At 43.2% G+C, this 16,087-nt stretch overlaps 1 protein-coding gene across 3 annotated transcripts in view; it reads left to right on the top strand.

The window, feature by feature from the left end:
• ST7 (suppression of tumorigenicity 7) overlaps nt 1-16,087 on the top strand; it is a 186,668-nt gene that overhangs the window by 28,846 nt on the left and 141,735 nt on the right. Inside the window, exon 2 of one of the 3 annotated variants that reach the window (XM_075342518.1) lies at nt 577-667. The exons of the other annotated variants lie outside the window; for them this stretch is intronic. The gene's annotated coding sequence lies outside the window, so the exon portion shown is untranslated. The remainder of the gene's footprint in view (nt 1-576; nt 668-16,087) is intronic. 3 annotated transcript variants of the gene reach the window in all.

The following is a 16,087-nucleotide window of genomic DNA, read 5'->3' on the forward strand; positions in this document are numbered from 1 at the left end:
TACATTATCAGTTATCCGTGATTGCACATGGACGTATATTCACCTGTCCGTGGTGCTGAACTCACCGACTCTGCTGTGTTTTCGCACCTGCTGCAGTTACTTCCGGGTAAGCTGTGGCTGCATGCATGAATATGCATGAGAATAAGCAGCCGGCTCTGAAGCAGAGACCGAAGACCAGCAGCGATGGAGAAGGTGAATTACAAATGCTTTTTATTTTCAGTGTCCGTGTTTTTCTGGTACGTATTTCATGGACCACACCATAGTGTGGTCCGTGGGACATCAGATATGTCAGAGAAAAACGGACATGTCTCTGTACGGCAATCACGGACACACTTGTACGTCGCACAGAGACAGTCAGTGAAAAATCACTGATGTGTGCGCAGACCCATTGATTATAATAGGTCTGCGTATGTCCGTGATTCTGGTACGTATAAAAACTAGCACATATGTACCAGAATCACTGACGTGTGAAAGAGGCCTAAAGAAGCACTCCCCCACACTTGATTAGATGTTATGCAGGTTTTCTATATAATGTTCTTCCTTTCATGTGTTTCAACCTCCTGTTTCTTCCCTTAGCTTCCATCTCTCTGCTCTGCTATAATTCCAATGATACCCTAACAGAGGATCACATGACCAGCTGCAGCCAACACCATTTCTACCTGCTGTTGTAAGTGTTTCATCTTTCCTTTCAGGTCTCCTAAATAAGATAATAGAAAAGCAAACCCAAACTGTAAAGTTCAGGGTTCGTACGAGACACCTGGTTTCCTGGTCTCAAGTTCAAACACAGACATTAAAAAGAAACGTCTGTCAGTTTGAGTGCTGTTCGTATGCTAATAAAGTTGTTGAAAGGCTGCTGTACAGCCAGTTTACAATCTTTGTGGCATAGGGAAGATGCCTGTGTGCTGCTGTGAACAAAATAAATACATTTAAAAAAATGAGGTGGAGTCCCCCCTAATTTTAATAACCAGCCATGGTAAAACAGCCAGCTGGGTGCTGGTATTATCAGACTGGAAAGACCCATGGTTATTGGGCCCTTCCCAGCCTAAACATAGCAGCTGACAGCTGCCCCAGAAGTGGCGCATCCATTAGATGTGGCAGTTCTGGCGCTCTGCATGGCTCTTTCGGATTGCCCTGGTACAGTGAAATTGTGGTAATACTTTTGGGGTTAATATCAGCTGGGTATTGATAACTGGCATCAAGCCCAAGAGTTACTAATGGAGAGGTGTCTCTCAGACACCCCCATTACTAAACTGGTAAGTATTGGCGCATCTAATGTCATGTGCCAATTCTGGGTCGGCTGCAGGCTGCTAATTTTAGGTTGGGAAGGAGCAAATAATCATGGACCTTCCCACCCTCATAAAACAAACAGCTGGGTGCTGGTATTATCTGCTCTAGTTATCAATTAATTATCCTGCCCTTACCCTCATTTTGCATCCTTTTGCAGCCTCCTAGGCCTTACTACAACCATTTTACAGCACCAAAATTTGGATCCCTATTGACTTATATGGGTCCAGAGTCAAGTATGGATCCTGAATTGACAGTTGACAGTTGGCTTCCCGCTGCTTAACTGTGGGGAGCCAGCTGTTAATCAGCATGACGTTGGCAGTGACACTTCATCAACAGACCAGAAGAAAATATACTGCTTTGTTGATATGAGGTGACATGTAGCCACTGCATGAGCTGGCAGGGGTCATCACCAGAACAGGTAGGAAGTTGGCAACTACCGTGCCTACTTGTACATTTTTAGCCACATGGGGGGCAAAAAATCACAAAAGTCTCTGATAACCTCCAAGCAGTTGTTCCTTTTATATCTGTAAATTCATGATGCTTGCCTTAAAGTATTACTAACGGAACTGAACCAGTGACCGAATGAATGACATATGGGGAAAAAAAATCAAAATCCGCACACCACCTGTAATTCAGTGTGACACTGCTCCACCTCCCCTCTGGGATTACATCACACGTTAGGGGACGTGGCCTGCTCCATGGTGTTGGTAACAGTCACGTTTCTGCCGGGGGTGTGGTCTTGATATGGTCACACCCCCTGATGTTTGCTGTCCTAGAGGCGAGAGGGAGCAGTGTCGCACTGAATTACGGGTACTGTGACGATATTGAACAGCACTGTGCATGTTATCTTTTATAGTTATAAGTAATGATGGGCAAATAATAATTATTAGTGTTTGGATTATTCATAAGAAATCACAAAGTACTGTTCCGGTATTCGTCACGATTAGCTAATGCAAGTCAATGGGCAACTTGAGCCTTTCTTTAGAAGATTTCCCTGAAAAATGCTCCATTTCCCCATTGACTTGCATTAGGTTCGTTGCGCGTGACAAATACCGGAATATTACTATGAGATTCGTTATGAATAATCCAAACACAAATACTTATTATTAGCTCATCACTATAAGGGCAGGGACAGTAGATTTTTTTTTTCTTGCCAGAGTACCCCTTTAAGAGTGAATCACCTTTCCTAGATGTTTGTGGCTACCAAAGATTTTATGAATAAAGGCTCAAGCTCATTGTTTTGGAGCGAGGCTGTATGGACACACACACCACCTTGCAGCCTCTGTCTAATATATTCTATACCGTAACCAGGGGATCATATTAAAGGAAATCTGTCAGCTCCTCTATGCAAGAGCTTCAAAATGTAGGAGAAGAGACCCTGATTCCTGTGATATTTTACTTACTGAGCTGCTTGCTGTCATTTTGATAAAATTGCGTTTTTTACCTTCCGCAGATCTACCCGTTCTCTGAATACTGAGCTATGTATAACCCTGCCCACACCACTTATTGGCAGCTCTCTGTGTATACTGTGCAGAGGCAGAAAGCTGCCACTCACTGGTGGAGGCAGGGTTGGACTACATTGCAGCAGGTTTACTAGTCCTCTATTGATTATCTTCTGCGGATAAAACATTGATTTTATCTTTTCCTAACTACACTAAGCAGCTCAGTAAGTGACACACCTCTGGATTCCTGCTCTCTGTCTCTACATTACGCTGCTTTAACATTAAGTGGCAAAACCTTGACGGTTTCCCTATAAACTGCATATCACTACTGTTATCACAATGTACATTTGGAAGCTTTATTGGCCCGCGGCAATCCTTGTGAATGTTTCCCTTATCTATAATGTATGAAAGTCTTGTTTTGTTGTAGTTAATAAAAGTTTCACATTCGGTGTTTATTTTATCCTGAATGGAAACTTGCTGCCATGTCCCTCCTGCGACTGTAGATCAGTTGGTAATGTCGGATCTCTGCTGGGCAGCGTACATGGCGTGTGCTTGGTCCCCTTCGCAGGGTGACACGGTTTGGCGGTGTGTCTGTGTGAGGCCTGCTGCAGCCATTTAGCCTGATTTGCAGCAGTAAGTGACCGGGGATAATATTGGATGTGGTTTTCCTTATTTATTTTAGGAAGCTGCTGCTGTTGGGGATTACTGGAGCTCAGCAGTATTTAGGATCAGAGCTGGCGACTGTTATCATAGCCGGCGGGTGTAAAGTCGTACATTTCTATGTTTTTCAATCATGTAAGGAATGTAAATGTTATCTGTGACCTTGCAAGACTGATCAGCTAGTTTCCAACATCAAATGTGGCCGAATTTGACTGTTACTATTATTTCTGACTTGTAGACTGTTACGTACCGTTCAAACACTGGATTGTTGCTGCAGCCCACCGCTTTTGGGTAAAGTACAGGTAAATGGAGGGGATTGTCTAGACAAAACCTGAACAGAGTATCTCAATCAATCACTCACTCTATACCCCCGAAAAAAACAACGGGTAAAAGGCTAATCCCATCTTTATAAATGGATATTGTTGGACAGGGCTAATAAGTACAAGCAATTTACTGCTTATTCCCATTCTCAGCCTTTTTGGAATCTAGAAAGCTTTTCTTTTGTTTACGGCTTGTTGCTTTGGAAACCAACCACCTTTTGTGAACCTATTCTGCTGTTTAGCAGAGGTGGTTGGTCTCCAAGAGCAACTGTAAAGAAAAGGGTTTATCTCCAGAACGGCTGAAAGATTTAATAAGCAGGACATTGCAAAATTTCTTGTCAATACAATCGCTATCTGACCATATACACTATATCTGCCTAACTTTTTTAAAGGTTAAAAGCAGTATTATCCTGTAGATGTGGGGTTAATCTGTAGGATAATAGCATTAGAAAACCAATATGGCACCCGCGCATTGAACCCCACTGCTGAGGAAATTAACTTTTAAAGGGGTTATTCACTACTAGGACAGCTAATTTTCATTCCACATTTCCCCCAGGTAAAGTAGACTATACTCCCCTCTCGTACCAGCCCCATTCTAGCGGTGACCGGGATCATGGTGCTGGGGTTCAAGTGGGGTTGTGATGTCACATGAGCCCCTCATCCAATCAGCTCTGGCTTCTTCTCGACGCTTTCCTATTGATTATTCGTTGGTACAAAGGCGGGGAGACAGAGGCCGGCGGTGATTGGACTCTGGGCTCATGTGACGTCACAACCCCATGTGAGGCCCGGGAACGCGAACCACGGCACTGCTGGACTGGCGCCTGTATGGGAGGTGAGTATAGGCTATTTTATTTTACCCTGGGGGAAGTGTGGAGTGAAAAGTAGTTGTCCTAGTAGTGAACAGCCTCTTTAATGCTCTCAGCAGCACTTGTTTTTCAGTCATTGGGGTGGTGCTGGACTGGCGCCTGTATGGGAGGTGAGTATAGGCTATTTTATTTTACCCTGGGGGAAGTGTGGCGTGAAGTGGTTGTCCTAGTAGTGAACAGCCTCTTTAATGCTCTCAGCAGCACTTGTTTTTCAGTCATTGGGGTGGTGCTGGCGTGGCTTCAGTCACCGCTCTGTGTATAGAGAGCAGCGGGTGTAACTGCCCCCCACACTGACTGACAGCAAGTTCTAATACTGAGCGAGCTGTCAGTCAGGGTGTGGGGCGCAGTTACAGCAACTTCTCTTGATACAGACTGGTAACTGAACCCACTGCAGAACCCCAATGACTGTAAAATGAATGCTGACGGGAGGCTTATCTCCCCACAGAAGGGTTCAATGAGCATGTGCCAGGCAGGTACCAAATGCTACTAACTTGCAGATTAACTTCATATCTGCAGGTCAATAGCGTTCCCTTTAAATAGCCACATTTACACTGACAGATTACCATGAACAAGAGGTTTTAAAAACATCAAGTACAAGATCATCATTGTCGGCAGCGGTTTTGCCCTGTGCAAGTAAACAGGAGCTGCGCTGCCGAGAACAATGGCAGTTTGTACCCTCTGAAGGATCTATTACACATTGATCAGTGTGCATCATGTAAGAAATCAGGTAGCCGATTAGTAACTATTCACTAGTCTGTGGCCATTTAACGTTGCAGATCAGCTAATTGTAATGGACCCATGCCTGCCCTACGTGATAGCAGGCGTTTGTTTCAGTAAATACTTGTGAACCCCATGTAAAAAGAATTCTGCAAGAACTTTTCTCATAACTCTGCATTGTAAAATTCCTCAGCTGAACGCCCAGGACATGTTAGGACAGCTGAAAGGCTGCTTCTTTTTTCCTTCCCCAAGTCATCCTCTTTGCTGTGAAGGATATTTGAAGTGACAGGAGACTAGACCACCCGGTGGCCACTACAGCATTTGTCATGCCTATCAACACCTCTGCAAGTAACAGTGACTGCCCACTATTGAAGGGATTGTCCACTTCCAGCTAATTTGCCATTGTAATTTTGTATTTCATTATACACGTTCCAGACCAGCACCGTTCTTCCAACGTCAGTACTGTCTCCACATGGTCACAGGACACTGCAGTTCCACTCTGGTGGAATAGTAAAAGCTGCACCAGCCACATGACAACCATTCCACATGGCTACTGGTTGCCCGAAGTCTTGAGTATAGTTGTGGAGAATGCCTTGATATCAGCACCAGTTGTGTTTAGGGCCAGATGGTTGGCAATCTTATGGAGCCTATGATAAGTGAGGCTACTTTCACGCAACTGACCATGGATAATAACTGACAATGCTCGGGCAGCACTAGGACCAATGTTATTGAATTGGGCGGTTCAAATAATCAGGGCTAGTTTATCTTTCATCCTTGGTTTTTTATGAGCTTATAGAGGAGGGGATGCATACAGGTATTTTTGTCTTATTTCCCTTCTAAGTGCAGCTGGTAAGTTAGCCCCAGTTACAGGATAAGTGCCGTCTCTTATGAGCCAGCAGCCCCTGCTGCTCTCTATGCACAGGAATCCTATAATGGCTGTGTATGGAAGAGGGAAATTCAATCAGCGCTGTCAATTACTTCAAACACACAGCTCTTTTAGCGCTGAGTACACTGCAATGGAAAAGTCGGTCTGTAATGGAGACAGCCGGTCCCCACTCCTGCAGCTACCATATCTATCACATATAGCTGCACTACTATGCAGAGACTATTTAGATTGTCACTGCAGGGTAGGAGCGGAGACCGCTAAGATGGGAACCTGACCGGTCCTCTATAACACTTGTGTTAAGTGTCAACCCTATAAAGGGCTGGTTAGGCATAGCATTAAGCAAGCAATATACATGTTTAAAAACAGTATTTTTAAACTCCCCTTTTTATATGTAAGTTAGGCTTTTTTTTTTAATTCTTTATTTAGAAACCATCATAACAATAAACTACAAATCATTGGACCTAACGGCCTATTTGCAATAACACTGTTTTGCCCAAACAAGACTTGCATGAAGCGAAAAAACACTAGTCAATAATCCGACATACATCCCGTTCTGAGCGCATGAATATTCAAGGTTCCAATAAATTTTTTTTAATATTTTACAAATTTAAAAGTAATATACTGTAGAGAAAAGATAGGCGAAAGTTCAAGACGAGAAGAGTATAAGAAGGCAAGAAAGAAAAAGAAGACACTTATAGAGGAAGAAGAAAGGAGGGGACAGGAAAAATAAAATGTGCATGTAGAGAGGGAGGGGAAGGGTTGGGCAGGGGACGGGAAAAGGGAGGGTAGGCGGGTAGCCATTCCGACCCACCATCACCAGGGGGATTACGGAACTGCCAAATCACTAATTCCCAAGCGATGACCCTCCAGAACTCTATATTCCTCCGATTGTTGGAAATCCATCTACTCCCGCCAGGTGGCCCAAAATTTCATGTAAGTGTCATGCATTGAGGAGGTCAGGTCTTCCATTTCATAAGGTCATTGACCTTGGTGATCCACTGTACCATTGTGGGAGGCGACTGGCTCCTCCATCTCTCTGGAATACAAGATCTAGCTGCCATTATAAGGAATTTCCTCAGGGAGGTTTTGTACGTTTTTAATGGGGTCTCAGTGATGCAACATGAAGATAGCAGGTCCCATCTCCTCCGTGGTACCAGTAACCAATCGGATAATATTAGACACTCTCTTCCAAAACGGCTGGATCGCCTTGCATTCTCAACACACGAGAAACATAGTACCTTCCTCTCTTCCACACCTCCAGCAGGTGGGATCCACCATTGGAAATATAGCATGAACCTTAGATGGCACCCTGTACCATCTGGATAGTAATTTATCACTGGCCTCCTGGAACCTAGAGCTGATGGATGAGCTATGCTATGTGCAAGTCAAAAAACACGGTCCCATTGGTCCGGGGTGAGAGTGATTCCCAGGTCCCGTTTCCATTGTGGTGCAAATGGAGGAGGGTGTTGGTCTGAGGGGGAGGATAGAAGGGAGTACACCGCTGAGAGCAAGTGCTGTATCGGACCCATTCCCACGCAAGTAAGTTAAAATTGTGTCTTGGACCGTTGGAAGTGGGTCTTAGTCAGGAGTTTTCTGAAAAAGTGTGCCAATTGCAAGCTTTTCCACTGTCCAAGTGGGACCGGGACTTGTCTCGCGGCCAACATGGCTGCCGAGGGCCATGTTTCCTGATCTCCAAAGTCTTCCACCCGATCCACCCCATTGTGTACCCACAATTAAAATATGGTATCTGCTCTTCCTGGTTCGAAAGAGGGATGACTCAGGATAGGCATCAGTCGAGAATGTTGGGGGATCAATTCCATGCGCACCACTCCTGTATTGCAGCATGTCACAGTTGGGCCAATCGTCGGATGCAATTTCAGCCTTGCGGGAGCCTCAGAGACCACCCAGGGCAATTTATTGAGTGATATCTGAGAAAAAGGCTGCTCCATTTGTACCCATGCCTTCTGTGTACCATTCCTGCACCAATCAATCATTCTGGTAAGGTGTCCTGCTAAATGATAACGCTTCATGTCTGGCAACCCAATCCCACCTCTGCGTTTGGCTCTAAATAGGATAGTTCTTTTTATGCGTACCGATTTGACTACCCATATAAAAGACTGAATCGACTCAAGCGTCTTGAAAAAGGCTTATGGAATTTTAACTGGGAGAGCTTGTAGAAGATACAAGATCCTGGGCAAAATATTAATCTTATAGATTTGACATCTGCCAAACCAGGAGAACAAAGATTTCCCCCACCGGTCACAATCCTTCCTAATAGAGGCAAGCATAGCCGGAAAGTTATGTGAGTAAAGGAGACCCAGATCACTAGTTAACCGTATCCCCAAATAACTAAGAGATTGGGCCGCCCGTCGAAAGCTAAAAGATGTTTTCAGCTCTTCCACCTCCCTGGGAAGGAGGTTAATGTTAAGAGCTTCGGATTTAAGTTAATTTTGAAATTTGATAAGTGGGAGTATATCTGGAATTCTTTCATCAAGTTGGGGAGAGAAATTCTAGGAGCAGAAACAAAAAGCAGGAGATCATCTGCATATGCAGCTACTTTGAGTGACCTGGCGCACCGCAACGCCCGCAATATCCTTATTAGCTCGCATATGTCTGAGGAAGGGTTCCAGCATTAGGATGAATTTAAGCGGCGATAGCGGGCATCCCTGACGGGTATCGGTAAATTAGGCTTTGACTAGTTGATGGGGCATTGGTTTCCTCAGACTAGTTGTCCCTCTCAGCATGTTATCACTCCCCTATGGTTTGTCATAACATGATTTGCAAGAGCCGGCATCTAAGCCTTGCTGCAAATTTTGCGCGTGCTGGCGGCTTTCTTTACCCACATCATTTCTTTTCTGAAGCAGAGTGTACGCTTCAGCTTCAAAGGCGCACTGCGCATGTCCAGAATCGAAGAGTATCTTTTCCGGTGGCTCCTCTGTGCATGGGAACCGTCATATTCACTTCCGTACATGAGCAGTTTGCCTCTGAAGTCGGGAAGCTTTCACCCGGCTTTATTGGTACAATAATGTGGGTAAAAAAAGCCTTGTGAATGCGCTAGTTATGCAGAGAGCTGATGACGCCGGCCTTTGTAAGTCATGGTATCATGCCCACAGGGAAAATGTCACATGCTGAGGAGTACAGCTAGTCTGGGGAAACCATCCCTTCATCAACTAGTCAAAAGCCTCATTTGCATATGAAAAAAAAAAGTTTTTATAAAAAAAAAAAAGAAAACATTTTTTCCTGTCATCTTCCAAGAGCTATAAGGCTGTGCGCACGTTGCGTTTTTACCCGCGTTTCTCCGCATGCGTTTTTGTTTTCCAGCAAAGTCTATGGGAAAAGCAGAAATCCTGGCTGCACTTTGCTTTTTTTTCTGCAGCGTTTAATTTGCATATTTTGGGTCAAAAACCATGCTGAAAAAGAAGCAGCATGTCAGTTGTTTTTGCCATTTCTGCAGCGTTTCCTTAACATTGGAGTCAATGAGAAATGGCAAAATGCAACCAAAATCAACTTTCCTGCGTTTTACATGCTTTTTACCTGCTTTTCATCTGCGTTTTTGGCTTCAAAAACGCATGCTTTTCTGGCATAAAATTAAAGGGTTATAATGTTCCTTTTCACACACACAATAACCCAAAATTTAAATGCTCAAAAATAATAAACTTTATCTATTTTTCTGTTAAAATGTGCATAACCACTATTATTTCATTAAAATTGATAATTTTCCATATAGTTTTATAAAAGTTAATTTTATCCTTTTTTTTTTCTCTTTTTTTCATTCTTTTTGACTATTCCAACGTTATTTCTCAGTGTTTTGATCTACAAAACGCATCTGCAGAAACGCAGATGAAAACGCAGGTAAAAAGCGCTGAAAACGCTGTAAATACGCATGCGTTTTTAGCGCTAAAAAATGGTCAAAAGCCATTTGGTCAAAAACCAAGGGAAGGAAAACGTGCAGAATAAACTGGAGGTACTCCGACGCAACGTGCGCACATAGCCTAACTTTATTTTTCAGTCAATATAGCCATATGATGGCTTGTTTTTTGACAGACTAGTTGTACTTTTTGGAATGACACCATTGATTCTGCCCCATATTGTACTGGAAAATGGGAAAAAAAATCCCAAGTGCGGTGAAATTGCAAAAAAAAGTGCAATTCTACAAATTTTTTTTACTTACCATGTTCACTATTTGGTACAACTAACCTGGCATGATTTCCCAGGTTGGATCGAGTTCGTAGATAACAAACATGTATAGTTTTTACTTTTATCTAAGTGGTGAAATAAACTCTGAAATTTTGTCCCCAAAAAAAAATTGTCGTCTTTTTCCAAGACCTGTAGCGTTCTCTTCTATTCAGGAGCTTATATTTATGTAATTCTGGTGGTTGTATTTTTTTTTTTTTCCTCACTATGCACTTTACTAATTTTTTAATTGATTGGGCATTTCTAAACATGGCAATACCAAATGTGTTGTGGTGGGTTTTTTTTTCTTTTCTTTTTTTTTTTTTTTTCAATGAGGCAAACGAATTTGAAGTTGTTGTTGTTGTTGTTGTTGTTGTTTTTTTTTTTGTTTTTTTTATGGCGGCGGGGAATGGCTTGGTTCTTGTTAGATCGCACTGTCAGAGTTTGACAGTGTGATCTAAGTAGTTAACAGGCGTGGATGGAACTCCAATCCAACCACACTGCTTAGCTGTACATTTCGGTTGATCCGATCAGTCGATATTTGCAGGGAATAATTTGGACTCGCCATACGAGCCTGCATTAAAAGGACATACATGACAAATGACTAGGCCTTGACGGACCCAGACTGTAAAAGTCCGGATCCGCGTGGTTTCAAAGCTGCCCGGGTGCCCCCAGCCTTTGTGACAGTGTCTGACTGCTTCCGCTCACAAATGCTGTCTGCGGGTCAGACGAGCAGAGGAGGAAACATCACCCCTGTGGCTCATCCTAAGCCTCCTGGTGCATAGTTCATGCACTAAGAGGCCCAGGCTGAGCAGAGGAGGAAACATCGCTGGTGCGGCTCTTCCTGAGCTTCCTGCTTCATGAAGCAAGCTGCTCTCAGGCTGAACAGAGTACACATCGCAGGTGCAGCTCATCCTGAGCTTCCTGCTTCATGAAGCAGGCCACTCAGGCTGAGCAGAGGAGGACACATCGAGCTGCATTTTGAACACGCCCCCACCCTTATCACGTGACAAATTACATCATACCTGGAAGGAGCCCATACATTCTAGCATTTACCTTTTTACTTTTGTAAAGTTAATCATCGACCCAGAAGCAGCTTGCCGCCATGACACGGAGGGTTGGTGAGTACGCTGCGCGCACACCTATCCCTTCCACCAATATTCTTAATCCTCGGTTTCTGGTTCCCATAGACTTGTATAGGTACCGGATTCCGGACCGGATCCTGATTTTGTTTTAAAAAAAATGAGCAGGGACCCGCCAGTCCCGTTTTTTTTGTGAGTCCACCCAGCTCTACCAATGACTTAAAGGTGCATCATTGGTCGTGAGAGGTTTAAGTGTCAAATACTATGAAGGGCTGGCTAGACATGGTATTTGGTAAACATGTGTTAGTAGGGTGGAGGGCATGGGGGACCTGTCAGGATCTCTTTAACCTGTTCGCTACTGCCCACTGTAAATAAACGTTGGCTTCTGCTGGGCTTTGTGCAGTGTCGTTTCTCTATGGTCGGCAGACAAAAAGGGATCAGGACCCCCAGAGTCCCGCAGGCAACAGCATTCCAGTACAGAATGGTAGTTCTGACACGAGCCCTAATCGGGACCTGATGATGTTAACCCTTTGCTATCTTCCATATGCTGCGATCAATATTGGAGTGGTCGCCTTCTTTCATCGCTACAGCACCCTCAGAACAAGATCACGGGAAGCCAAGGGTTGTCATAGTAGCCAGAGGCTACCTGGGTCTGCCATGTATGGTGGCCTGTAAGGGTATGTGCGCACGTTGCTTTTTACCTGCTTTTTTGCTGCTTTTTCTTCTGCGCTGTTTAATGCCAAAATTGATGTGTTCTTCTATTCAAGCAAAGTCTATGGGAATTTGGGTTTCTTGTTCACACTATGTTGTTCAAAATGCTGCCTTTTTGTGGCAGAACTTTGGTCAAAAACTCAGCTTTGCAGTGCAAAACCCAAATGGCAAAAACAATTGACATGTTGCTTCTTTGAAAAGCTGAGTTTTTGACCAAAGTTCTGCCACAAAAAGGCAGCATTTTGAACAACATAGTGTGAACAAGAAACCCAAATTCCCATAGACTTTGCTTGAATAGAAGAACACATCCATTTTGGCATTAAACAGCGCAGAAGAAAAAGCAGCAAAAAAGCAGGTAAAAAGCAACGTGCGCACATACCCTAAGACTCAGCCACAAGCAAGGTGTAACGAGCGATCTGTCAGTGCAGCACTGACAGGTGTAATGTATTGCCATGTTGGTGCATGGCAATACATTACACCAACAATCACACTAATAAAAGTTAAAGTCACATAGAAAAGCTAAGTGAAAAGGGAAAAAAAAATATACTAAACTATTTTTTTTTTTAACAATCTCACAATAAAGAACAAAAAAAATTCAAAAAATGTTTATACCAATAAATAAGTTTATGTAAAAATAAAAAAAAGCACACAAACCCCTTTTAGTCAACAATGTAAAAAAAAAAGTGGCAAAAAACGATGCTTTTTCATCATACTGCATCCAAAAAAGTGGAATGAAATGCAATCAAAATGTTGAACGTAAAAAATCATATAGTTGAAAATGTAATCTTATCCAGTAAAATACAAGCTGCCATACAACCCAGTCAGAAAAAAAATAAGGTTATCAGAATATAGCAATGCAAAAATTTTTTTTTATATAAAAATGTTTATTGTGTAAAAGCGGCAAAATATAAAAAAATGTAAATGTCGTATCGCTGTAATCATACTGACCGAAGAATAAACCTGTTATTACTTTTTACCAGTGAACGGTGTATAAAAAAAAATATATATATATATATATAAATCCTGAATTGCGATTTTATTTACATTATGCTTTCCAAAATTCGGAATAAAAAAACGATCCAAAAATGTAATATGCTGGACAGTGGTCCAATAAAATCATCCTGGAAAAAACAAGCCCCCACAGGACTGCTGGCAGAGATCTAGAACAAAATTATAGCTCTCAAAATATGGTGAAGCAAAAAAACTTTATTAAACAAGACATTTTTTTTTTATTGTGTGATAGTAGCCAACCATAAGAAACCAATATATATCTGGTATCTCTTTAAGCACAACGACCCGAAGAATAAAGCCGCTTAATCGCTTATACTGCATGGACGAAAAAATAAATTAAAGCAGTTATTGACCTTGTGATTTATTCATACTTCCTCCTAAAGACAAAGGTCACAGTAAGGTTCGGCTCACATTTATCATGCGCTCTATGCTAAGGACAAAGACAGCGACAACGACGTCGCTGTTACGTCACCAATTCCTGTGACGTAACAGCGACCTTAGATGATCGCTAGTAAGCTGTCAAACATGTAATTTTAAGCAGCCACGGAGCAGCGATCATAGCGACCTCGACTGTCGTTGTGCGGTGTCACACGCGTCGCTATGCGATGACTCACACCTTGATAGAGGCGTGGTGTTTACCCCTAGACATGTTTTGCTATGCCTCTTTTCACGCCCCTCTGTTCCGATTGGTGATCACTGCAGCGCCTTTGTGTTGCCTTTTTTCACGCCCCTCTATTCCGATTGATGATCACTACAGCAGCGCCTGATTGGGTGACCGTGCCAAACAAAGGAAGACGCAGTAGTGCTTTCATTCTATTTCAATTCATTCAGATCCACAAAGAACGACACACTAGCGACACCAGACAGAGAATCTACTATGTGGAACAAAGAATGGAACTTAAAGAATGAAATCACTGTAACGCCTTCGGCAAGGTACCCATTCGGAAAGCGGTTGTAACCACCAATCTGAGTCGTAGGGGCGTTGCAAAAACACGCCTTTTGTCCTGCCTTCAGTCTTACGTCACTGCCTTCAGCGTCGTCGCGACCGTCGCTGCTGCGGTGTCAAACACAAGGATGCTGAGCTTATCATCATGGCGCACTGGGATAGCAGCGATCAAAAAATGACCTGGAATATTCAGGAGCGAGCAGTGATTTTGCAGCAGGGGTCTGATCGTTATGTGTCACACACAGCGATGTCGCTGTTGAGGTCGCTGCTACGTCACAGAAAATGGCGACTTAGCAGCGATGTCCATTGTTGTCGTCGCTGTGTGTGACACCACCTTTACACTGGGGTTTACATCTAGTTTCAAAAATTCGTGATTCAGACAAAACCATCGACCGAAAATTCCATATAATGTGGCCGAGGAAGTAATTTCAATTGTCTGCATAAAATCGCGGTTGGCCACAGTTCTGTGCACTTCTGAAAAGGACACCGTTGAACAGAGATTATTATTTGTCACTTAGTGGCAGGATATCTTTCTAATTACTGATATTTCATCTGGTGTCATGGCTTTCCATGGCTTTTTGCACCTCTTCATGTGCTCAATACTCCACTCCCCTGTGTCACTACTCATTGTTGCACATGACAATTTATGGACATCTATGGTTTGATTCCATTGGTTGTGTGGATTGAATGGATTGTTACCAACATCTGGTGAGAAAATCATGTCAGTAACACTTTTAGAAATATATTTACTTTGAAAATTGCTGACGTATTCAATATCTATTTCACCCTCTGTATGTGCATGTAACACGCTATTTTAATAGGAGGAGGAGAAGACCTATGCTGGTGTCTTAGCAGCTTCAAAATGCACACCTTCAAGTAATGGCATTATATTACATCTCAAGAGTCAAATGTTCTGGTTAGTTTTTCTGACTATAAAGTGTGCTGATATCCTTATGAGCATTATTGTCACCTCTGTATAGACGTTGTTGCTAACAATCAGTCTGAGCCCCTGACTTAACACCTGCTTGCTTCTTAACAGCATGATCTTTTGTTTTTTTCTTACCTTTCATCAGAAGCAAAGTAAAAATGTTAAGAACCTGAAATTCCTGTTTTACTTTGAGTGTTTCAAACTTCTGATACTAAAGCCTGCTTTACACGTTCCAATTTCGCATACGATATCGTATGCGATTTGCAACGCCCCCATCGTATGTGCGGCATGTTCAATATGTTGAACGTGCCGCACAAACTATTATTTCCCGTCACACGTACTTACCCGTCCCTACGACCTCGATGTGGGCGGCGAACATCCACTTCCTGGAGTGGGAGGGACGTTCGGCGTCACATCGACGTCACGCGGCAGCTGGCCAATAGAAGCGGAGGGGCAGAGCTGAGCGGGACGTAAACATCCCGCCCACCTCCTTCCTTCCGCATTGCCGGCGGGAGGCAGGTAAGATCTGTTCATCGTTCCCGTGGTGTCACGCACTGCAATGTGTGCTGCCTCGGGAACATTGAACAACCCGACGTGCAATTCGTCAGGATTCAACGACGTGCATGCGATGAACGTTTTAATGTTCAATCTCGATCGCACGTAGCTGACACACACTACAATGTACCTTACGATGCCGGATGTGCGTCACTTACGACGTGACCCCGCCGACACATCGTAAGATATATTGTAGCGTGTAAAGCGGGCTTAAGAAAAAAACACCAATTTGTGAGTGTGACGAAAAGAATTTAGGACTGTTGTAAATGGCAAGGAATTTCAAGACTCATTCATGGAGTTCGGGTTGACGGGGAGGGGGGGCTTTTAGATTACTAACCTTTTATTAATGCACAGTTTTTGTACATTTTGTTGCAGCCATTGTGTGTGTGTGTGTGTGTGTGTGTGTTTTTTTGGTTTGTTTGTTTTTTTGTATATTGCAGTAAACTGTTTGCATTTTAGGAAAGCTTTGCTGCCTCTATTCATCTGCAAGGATCAGTGGATTT

The sequence above is a fragment of the Anomaloglossus baeobatrachus genome, chromosome 4 (assembly GCF_048569485.1).
Source record: "Anomaloglossus baeobatrachus isolate aAnoBae1 chromosome 4, aAnoBae1.hap1, whole genome shotgun sequence".
NCBI classification, from domain to species: Eukaryota; Metazoa; Chordata; class Amphibia; order Anura; family Aromobatidae; genus Anomaloglossus; species Anomaloglossus baeobatrachus.